At 35.6% G+C, this 9,907-nt stretch overlaps 1 long non-coding RNA gene across 11 annotated transcripts; it reads left to right on the top strand.

The window, feature by feature from the left end:
* Positions 1–2,994: 2,994 nt before the first annotated feature.
* LOC113301646 lies at positions 2,995–8,503 on the top strand. Of its 11 annotated transcripts, none has more exons than XR_003336408.1 (12): positions 2,997–3,429; positions 3,614–3,687; positions 3,768–3,881; positions 4,106–4,297; positions 4,632–4,728; positions 4,891–4,966; positions 5,039–5,119; positions 5,200–5,294; positions 5,393–5,486; positions 5,589–5,702; positions 6,221–6,303; positions 6,952–7,316. It is a non-coding gene; the product is annotated as an uncharacterized LOC113301646 (long non-coding RNA). The 11 variants fall into 11 exon arrangements; XR_003336403.1 differs by adding an exon at positions 8,182–8,503 and having other exon boundaries at positions 2,998–3,687; positions 3,771–3,881; positions 6,952–7,034; XR_003336406.1 differs by having other exon boundaries at positions 2,998–3,350; positions 3,771–3,881.
* The last annotated feature ends 1,404 nt before the right edge of the window (positions 8,504–9,907 follow it).

Here is a 9,907-nt window from a genome sequence, read left to right as displayed (position 1 = left end):
TTGTGTGTAACAAGCTAAGTTCGATCTAACGGTTGAAAGATATTAGCTTGAGTCTAATCAGGTTTTCATCTAACGGTGAATATTGAATGCTTTGTTACCAAGGTAAAATTGTTTGCAAAACCTGATTTAAAGACTATATAAGGGAGAACTCTAGCAACTGGGAAACCTAATCCCCACACCTCCTATGTGATACTAGTTATGATTAGAGTCGAATCTGCTTTAACCTTAGGTTTTTCCAAAACCTTGTAGGTTAACGACTTGAAGACTTCATTGGGATTGTGAAGCCAGACCCAACTATTTTCTCTGTAGATGCGGGTTCTGATCTTGCTGTTTTCTATTGTGATTGAGTACTATCTTCTCTAATATTTGCTCGAGATTTAATCTCTGATAGGCAAGATAAAAAGTAGTCACAAACATCTTCGTCTCATTGTTTGTAATTCCAAAATGTCTTGTTTCGCTACCATACGATTAAGATTATTGTGAGGTGATTGATATTTCTAGGATGTTCTTCAGGAATATAAGTATGGTATATCAAGTGGTTCCTGTACACCTTGATTTATCAAAAGATAGAACAAAACTCATAGGTATGTCTATGGGACATATTTATCTACACAATAGACTTTTATGTGTGAGATAGATTGGTTTATCAAGTATTCGACTTTGGGTCGTCACAACTCTTAGTTGTGGGTGACATCAGCTAAGTGAATCAAGTGCGCAGAGTCCTGCTGGGATTCATAGGCGTAAGGAACGCGAATGTACCTTGATCAATATGAGATTGGTTAGGGCTCAACTACATTCCAGTCCGAAGTTAACTTGGGGTAGGCTAGCGTATGTAGCGGCTTAATACAGTGTGGTGTTCAAATCTGTACTAGGTCCCGGGTTTTCTGCATTTGCGGTTTCCTCGTTAACAAAATTTCTGGTGTCTTTGTTGTTTCTTTTCTGCATTATATTTTCTATATAATTGAAATATCACAGGTTGTGCATAAGTTCAATCAATTGTGAATCCAACCTTTGGTTGTTGATTAAATTTATTGACACTTGGATATTGGTTTTTGATATCGTCTAAGTTATTTCTTATATTCAATCGGGCTCGCAAATTCCTATTTGTTTGATTGCGGATTGAATTGAGAAATATAAATATAACTCTTTGATATAATTTTGAGTCTGACTGTCTAATTGATTCTCTTGAAAGCATATTGAAGTTAGTTCATACAGATTGCTAAGCGAAATATTGGGTGTGGTTGTTAGAACCCCTCTTTTTCAGGAAGTACTACACAAGCAGAGATCGTGATAGATAACAATATCAGTGAGATGGGTAAAGGCAAGCGTCAGAAAATTCCTTCCAACAGATTAAAGGTTTTGTGACGCACACAGTACGGGAAATTAGTTCATCTTCAACTCAATATACACAATCATCGAACTCAGGTACACCTTATCCTTTGACATATTATGTTAGTTGTGACCGGTTTTCTGTTGTACACAAAAAATATCTTGCAGCAATAACTGCTGGAAATGCACCCAAGAGATTCAAGGAAGCTATACAATATCTAGGTTGGCAGAAGAAATACGAGCCCTGGAAGAATAAGAAACGTGGGAATTGGAAGAATTACCACCTGAGAAGAAGGCATTAGGGAGTAAGTGGATTTATATGAAAATGGAAATTTGATATGTCTGAAGGCAAGATTGGTGATTTTTGGGAATTATCAATTTAAAGGATTAGATTACAATGGGACCTTTGCACCAGTGGGAAAGATGACGTCAATTCATACTTATCTGGCAGTTGCAGCAGTTAAGAATTGGGAAGTGCATCAAATGAATGTACACGATGCGTTTCTTCATGGTGATTTGGAGGAAGAAGTGTATATGAAGATACCTCCTGGTTTTACCAAGGGAAATCCTAATATGGTTTGTCGAATGAAGAAGTCATTGTATGGTCTAAAACAAGCACCTCGGTGTTGGTTTGCGAAGTTATCAACAACTTTGAAGAATTATGGCTTTAAACAGTCATATTCAGATTATTCTCATTTTACAATGACGAAGGGGCAGATGCAGCTTAATGTCTTGGTTTATGTTGATGATTTGATTGTGGAAGGCAATGATATTGTTGCACGCCACAACTTAAAAACTTACTTGGGTCAGTGTTTTAAAATTAAATATCTTGGGAAATTAAAATATTTTCTAGGAGTAAACAAGGGTTCTGCATATGCCAGAGGAAATATGCACTTGATATTATCATGGAGACTGGGTTATTGGGAGCAAAGCTTGCAGAGTTACCAATAGAAACAAATCATCGACTGGCATTAGCAAAAGGCAAGATACTAAATGATATGAAAAAAATAGACGATTGCTGGGTCGTCTGATATATTTTTCAGTGACAAGACCAGACCTTGCATACTCGGTACATATTTTTTCCCATTTTATGCAACAACCAATAATATAGCATTGGGAAGCAGCGGTTCGTGTGGTTAGATATTTGAAGAAGAGTTCTGATAATGTTCTTAGTTTAAAAGGATGGCGTGATTCAGATTGGGTGAGTTTTCCATTAACAAGACGTTCATTAACAGGTTGGTTTGTACTTCTTGGGTTCTCTCCTGTGTCTAGGAAAACTAAGAAGCATCATCCAGTTTTTGGTTCATCGGCAAAAGCAGAGTACATATCTATGGTACTAGTGACATGTGAATTAAAGTGGTTAAAACAGTTACTTGGTGATTGAAGGTTTCAACATACTCATGAGATGAATCTCTTATGTGATTATCAGTCAACATTATATATTTCTCAAAATCCAGTATCTCATGAAGAACAAAACATATAGAAGTATATTGTCATCTTATCAGAGATGCAATCACTACCAGTGGAAAATGGGTTTTATAAGTCTACCTGGGCTTTATAAAAGCGTCTACCCAGAAGCTTTCTTAATTAATTGGGTTTCCAAAGATGGTCTTAATCGTAGGAAACCAAAATGAGTTGTTGTGGAAGTCTTAAGTCATAACTATAGTAGTTTTGTAAATAATTTATGTAGTCCTAGTTTTAGGCAGGATAAAACCCTAGCTTAGATATTTTCCTCTTCGTTCTCTTACTCCTCTCTTCTCACCGTAAATCTCTTCACTCGATTCATATTATTGAAACCATGAATCGGAATATGTTCGCTGCAAATTAATTAAAATTATCTTTCCTAAACCTATATTTTGTAAACCAAATACATCTTCAGAAACCAAACCCAATATTTCAATAATCCAAATCTCTTATTGAACCCCAGAAGTTTAATATCTTTATTCTCTGCACGAAATATTACAGACCAGTCCAAGAAGATGAGTTTAGTAAACCCTGGTTTCTTTGTTTATGGCGATGTTGTGAGTGTATATAGTGAAAACAAATCAAGGATTCGCAATTTTTATGTTCTTCATTTGATTTCATGGAGTTTAAATCATGGTTTGGTTTTAATTTCAGTTTTATGATCTTAATTTTGAGTTAGGTTACTATATTTATGTACATCTGGTTGAATTGATTTTCTAGGGTTTATTTTTGTTTTGATTTGGTTTGCCTTAGCAGTATTCCATCATTTAGATCTGAAATTCGTTGGATTTATAATGAGTTTGGTGTGTGATTTTTTCAGACTAAGTAGATTATTCGAAAGCAGGGAAGTAGGAACAATCATATTTTGGGTTACTCAAGCACAACAACTTCATGGTAAGCTTGATTTGTAATCAATTAATGTACCTAAAACAGAGTCATTGTATTTACTAATCCATTACTTTTGCTTTTGAAAGTAGGGTCTGTGGAGGAACACTTGAGAGATTTCAAATCTCTGCTGATTCTCAACCAAAAGAGAAGACATCGATGACATTGATGGTGCTGAATAAAAGCTTCATGAATGTAAGGATGTAAGTTTTTTCTTTTTCTTTTTCTCAATATGTTTGCAATACGTCAAATTTGTCTTTTAATGTTACACCCAAATTACTTCTAGTTGTCCTTGCTGAAGTCTTATATCATTCATGTAAATTGTTTAGAGTTCACACTAATCACCGTACTTGTTTTTGTAATATGTATTGCACTTTCATGTCATTGATATTACAATTTGGTGTTCTATTTTTTTTTTCTGTTGCAGGGGAGCCATCTAAATGACATTGATTAGACTATGAAGTGGTGAAAACTTGGGGTTTCAAAACATGCAAGCTTGTATTAAAATGATGCAGGCATTTATGTTAGCATCTCTCCTTCAGCTCACATCAATCTTGGAGTTTATCATGTATTGGGCACCTCCAATGTAAACGAAGGATTGTGCGGTCACTTAACTAAGGTAACTCACTTATCCAACGATTTCAAATATGAGATACTAAGAAGTTCTTTATTTCCCACTTATCCAACGATTTCAAATATGAGATACTAAGAAGTTCTTTATTTCCCACTTTTGAATGTAAGGGTAAGACTTGGACCTTAAACCTTGATTGCTGAAGCTCTAACAGTATTATGTATCTAAATTACTTGCTTTATTATATTCAAGTAGCTACCGTTTCCTAGTAAACAAGCTTGAGCAACTGTTGAGCAACTGATTCGATTGAAGAGTTCCTTTAATGTGTTGTAGTGTGATTGCATCTCTGGAGATAAGTCCTAATTGATGTATTAATTAGCAGGATCTTCGAGCATTTCTGAAATGGGATGTTGTCCATCTCGATTTTCCATGCCCTTCCAACTGATAAGTTGGAGATGACATGATCCAACTATAGTCAGGTATAAACTTTATGCAACTGTGATACTCTTCTGCTTTTGTGTAACTTATAATTTTGGCCATTGTCCAGTACTTATTAGGCACTGGTTCATTGAGAGTTGGAGCTCAATTCTTGTACTACTTAATTTTTAATGCGATCACACTGATCAGTTCATTCATTTTAGGCTTGTTTTCGTCGCCTGTGAGATATTTACTTGTGAAATCGAGGTTATCTTAAAGACATTAATGGATGATGACGAGGTATGCACACATAATTGTAACGCAAGTTCTTTAGATATTTGCTACTAATATTTTGGAATGGTTTCCTTATAGTTCCAGTTGAAGGGATTGCTCTCCTCATTTATGGGACCAAACCATCCTCATAGCCCTTTGCTAGTTGGGTACTTCAGTAAGGTATACGTCTATTTTTGATTAATATTCTCAGGTGGTCTTCTTTATCCCGTTTTTCTTATTCACCTTTGTTTGTTTTCCAGTTACGCAAATTGCTAAAGGTGTATCATGGTTATGATCATAAGTTGTAGTTTGGCTTATGCTGAGGAAGACAGTCCCACTAATAAACTATGTCCAAGTAAGGAAAAAATACTTTTTTCTAGTTCATGTTCTACAATGACAACAGTTTGCCTATTTTGTTCGATTTCTACTTACTAACAAGTGGGTTTCTGCCAGGGCCATGGAGATGTATTCCTCCATCTAGTTGACTTGATTTAAAATCAACTATGTTTTTGACTTGTTATTTGCGGTTATAAAGATCCTCAGATAGGTATTGCTTCTGTTATTGCAACCGTTTTGAATCATGCAAGAGGTGTTTTATAGATTGGACGTCTTTATTTACATAAATCCCTTGCTTGTCTATATGATGCAGATTCTCGTGTTACTATAATTTGGAGGATACACTCTTGTGAAGAACTTAAAGGACCTGTTTCGAAGCTTTGGGTTTGACGCATATCCAGTAGTCATTGGCCTTATCATCTTTCAGGTATTATTGTCCCGTAGTCTGGTCATAGAAGCTGACCCTGAAGGTGCATCCGCTAGTATATAAGTTCTATACATGTTGGAACCTTTTTTTTCGTTAACAAATTTCTCATGAAAATAGCAATTTATTTTCAAAAGTAGACCCATACCAACTTACTTGTGCTGAATGATTGGTCAGTATATAGTGTGGTTGCTCACTGACCCACTTCCCTTAAGCTGTTAAGAGTTAACGTTTGTTTTTGGATGAAACCATTCTTGGAATTAGCTTTTAATTGCTTAGAAATGCTCAAATCATTATCTTAGTGGGGTTTTGCAGCTATTCATAGTAAATATGTTGCATTTCTAAAAGCTATATGTTTGCGGCATCTTATGTTTCGCTGATGTTAGGATCAATGATTACATTATCTTTTGCAGTTGAAACTTTGAACTGTATGAAATTTTTTGAAAATTTTAAATTAGGTTTGTAAACGAATTTCAGATTGAGCATTACTCTAGCGCTGAAAATGTCTGACTTGTTTGCAGGTGTTGATGGTAAGAAAGGTGGTGGTCGGCGTCAAGCGAACCTTACCCCATGGAAGGAAAGACCCTGCAAGTGGAGGCATCAGGTAAAAAAAAAAACTCCAAAATCTACACTTTAGTGGTGATTATTTTGCAGAGTAAGAAAAAGACATTCATTGATCACGTGTTGTCTTTTTTTATCCCTCATGTTAGGACCACAATCACTGGGTTGCATTTCTTTAATCTGTAATTTATTTGTCTTTCAGATAAATAAGATAATGTTCATGCAATTTATTGATGAAACCTTGATGTTTGTAGTTTATTGATGTTGTAAAGTAAATTCAGTTATAAAGATAATGTTCATGCAATTTCAAATTATGGTTCGTTTATATCGTATATTATTCTTTTTTGAGATTCAGCTGAATCAGCTTCGCTGCTGATTAAGCTAAATCAAATTTCAACTTTTTTTTATAAAATATAATCAATGGTACGACTGTCTATCGCTACATAGTCTGTTCAAGATAGTCGTAATCTGAAAAATTATAAGAATCTCAGAGGCAGTCATTTTGATAATTAAAGACTACAATGTTAGGGTTCCCAAAAGCAGTCCTTTTTAGAGGTTTTAACTGTGTTTCTGGCAGACTGTTTTATTGCATTTTCCACTAGTGTACATGGAAGGAATTTTAAATTAGGTTTGTAAACGAATTTCAGATTGAGCATTACTCTAGCGCTGAAAATGTCTGACTTGTTTGCAGGTGTTGATGGTAAGAAAGGTGGTGGTCGGCGTCAAGCGAACCTTACCCCATGGAAGGAAAGACCCTGCAAGTGGAGGCATCAGGTAAAAAAAAAAACTCCAAAATCTACACTTTAGTGGTGATTATTTTGCAGAGTAAGAAAAAGACATTCATTGATCACGTGTTGTCTTTTTTTATCCCTCATGTTAGGACCACAATCACTGGGTTGCATTTCTTTAATCTGTAATTTATTTGTCTTTCAGATAAATAAGATAATGTTCATGCAATTTATTGATGAAACCTTGATGTTTGTAGTTTATTGATGTTGTAAAGTAAATTCAGTTATAAAGATAATGTTCATGCAATTTCAAATTATGGTTCGTTTATATCGTATATTATTCTTTTTTGAGATTCAGCTGAATCAGCTTCGCTGCTGATTAAGCTAAATCAAATTTCAACTTTTTTTTATAAAATATAATCAATGGTACGACTGTCTATCGCTACATAGTCTGTTCAAGATAGTCGTAATCTGAAAAATTATAAGAATCTCAGAGGCAGTCATTTTGATAATTAAAGACTACAATGTTAGGGTTCCCAAAAGCAGTCCTTTTTAGAGGTTTTAACTGTGTTTCTGGCAGACTGTTTTATTGCATTTTCCACTAGTGTACATGGAAGATTATATCACAGTCGTATACTCCTATAACGGTGCAATTGGCAGATATTTTCACAAAAAAGTTAGGAAAGGCTCAGTTAAACTTTGTTTTGTCCAAGATGGGCAATCGAGATATCCGTACTCCACCTTGAGGGTGGGTGTTAGGAGATATAATAAGAGAATAAGATATATATTTAGGAGATATGTATTTTAGCTTAATTTAAGTTATATTAGGAATTAAATATCTTGAGAAACAAGACTAATGTAATTATGTAAATACTTTAGAGATGAATGAGAAAGAGAGACAGACTGATTGAGAAATTGACATATGTCATACCAAACAAATAAAAAATTTAAAATGTAAATGATAAAAAAAAGATCTACTTATTAATAATAAAAAATGTATTATGTTTCTTCTTTGTTCTACAAAGAAAATGATAAAGATGAACATAATGAATTAAGATTTGGTTTTTGGGTCTAGATCCATTTCTTTCTTCCTTTCAAATACTTACAGATAAGTTAACTAGGCTGCTACGGTTTTAAGTTTTTTTGTTATTTTGTTTTGATAATTTACTGGTAATTGATTTGATGTTTTATAGATATTTAGAACAAGGTTATAAAAACAATGAAAAAAGATTATTGATGGGGAAGAAGAATACTCAGTTGCACCAACCGGCGACCGTAGTGGATGGTGGTTGATTTTTGGTTTCAAAAATTCTGTGGGACATATAGTGCTGATGTGGCACATACGTGTAACTATCAAAAACTCTTAAAGTTTGGCACTGTGAATATAAGCGGTGTCTAAATAAGATACTGGCCCTATATATAGTTGGGGTTCTAAAACTATGTACTCTGGGATCTTTTTTCCATGTTTTTTCACCTTCATGTTTCCCGACCATGGAGATGTTATGTTGCTTGATCCTTCTCTAATCTCTATTAAGCCTTAAATCATCCAGTATTATTACTATTGCAATTATATCTTAAAATATATATTACTACTGCAACTATGTTATAGTAAAACTTGTCTCCTACGAAGATATAGTTTTTGGTCACAACTCTCAAGACATTCCAATATCCCAATTACTGAAACCTTGTATTAAAGGTAATAACATACCAATCAAGATTTTGAAATATGAATACCTCAGACGAGTTGATTAATACAAGAATAATTTTATAGGTCGTCTAATACTGCCCAAGGGTTCACATCCTGTGAAGGTGGGGGATGTCAGGAAAAAACTTCTAATTGTCTGGCCTTCGAGCACTTTTTTGTTCATCTTGTTGTCATGTAATAAAAGACTGTTATTGCTTTAGGTTTAACCCTCCCGAGAAAGTTATATATCTTGATTCGATCAATAGATTCCATCTCTTTGAAGCCTAGTTAATTTTCTCTATTTGCAATGATGGACTTAGGACTTCAGTCATGTTTATCAACGTCAAACACTTACTCAAGTATGGACTCACATACATGGAGTTGTAGATGGTGATTTTTGGATCGAGGGTAAAATGATCATTTTACGACCCAAGGGTTGAAATTGTAATTATGGTAGTCTAAGCAAAAATTCCCACTACGACCTAGTAGAGGTACTCAGGCCCATGAATACGGTCATCTACCAGGCTATGCATAGGAGCATGTGAACTCAAACGCGATTTGGCCAGTATTAAGCCCAAAACTCCAGCCAAAAAAGGGTTTAAAACGAAGTTCAACTCTTAAAGAAAGAGAAATCTAGTTCAAAGCTGAGGATGTCTAGTTAGGCCCGAAGAACTTCCGCCATTACGAGGCGAAGAGCTTTCATCACTCCACGGCGAAGAGCCTTCATCGCTCAGAAAGTCTTTATCCCTCCGAAGCGGAAAGTCATTATCGCTCCGAAATGGAGAGCATTCATCGATCGAAGGCAAAAGAGTCTGATCACTTTAAAGAGAAAGGACTTCACCACTCAAAGGTAAAAGATCTCATAGGTCAATGGTTGACCACGCGTCTCATCCAAAGTCTAACGGCTCTCCCCAACCAGGGTCAAATGGCTCCCCCAGCCGAGGCCAAACGACTCGCCCCAGCCAGGTCTAAGGGCCCGCCTCAGCCGAGGCTAAACGTCTCCCCCTATCCAAGTCAAATGGATCACCTCAGTCGAGGCCAAACGGCTCGCCCCATCCAGGGTCAAATGGCTTGCCCCATTGAGGGTCAAATGGCTCGCCTTAGCCGAGGCCAAACGACTCGAGATCATCATTTACAATTAGGTCACAATAAACCTCAGCCTAGCTTGTGTTCTTCACATGACACACATGGATATAACAAGCCTTATAGAGCTCTTCACATGACTCCATAAGTCC

Source organism: Papaver somniferum, chromosome 8, assembly GCF_003573695.1.
Source record: "Papaver somniferum cultivar HN1 chromosome 8, ASM357369v1, whole genome shotgun sequence".
Lineage (NCBI taxonomy): Eukaryota > Viridiplantae > Streptophyta > Magnoliopsida > Ranunculales > Papaveraceae > Papaver > Papaver somniferum.
Note: the sequence above shows the minus strand (reverse complement) of the source record. Positions and strands in the feature narration are given on the sequence as shown.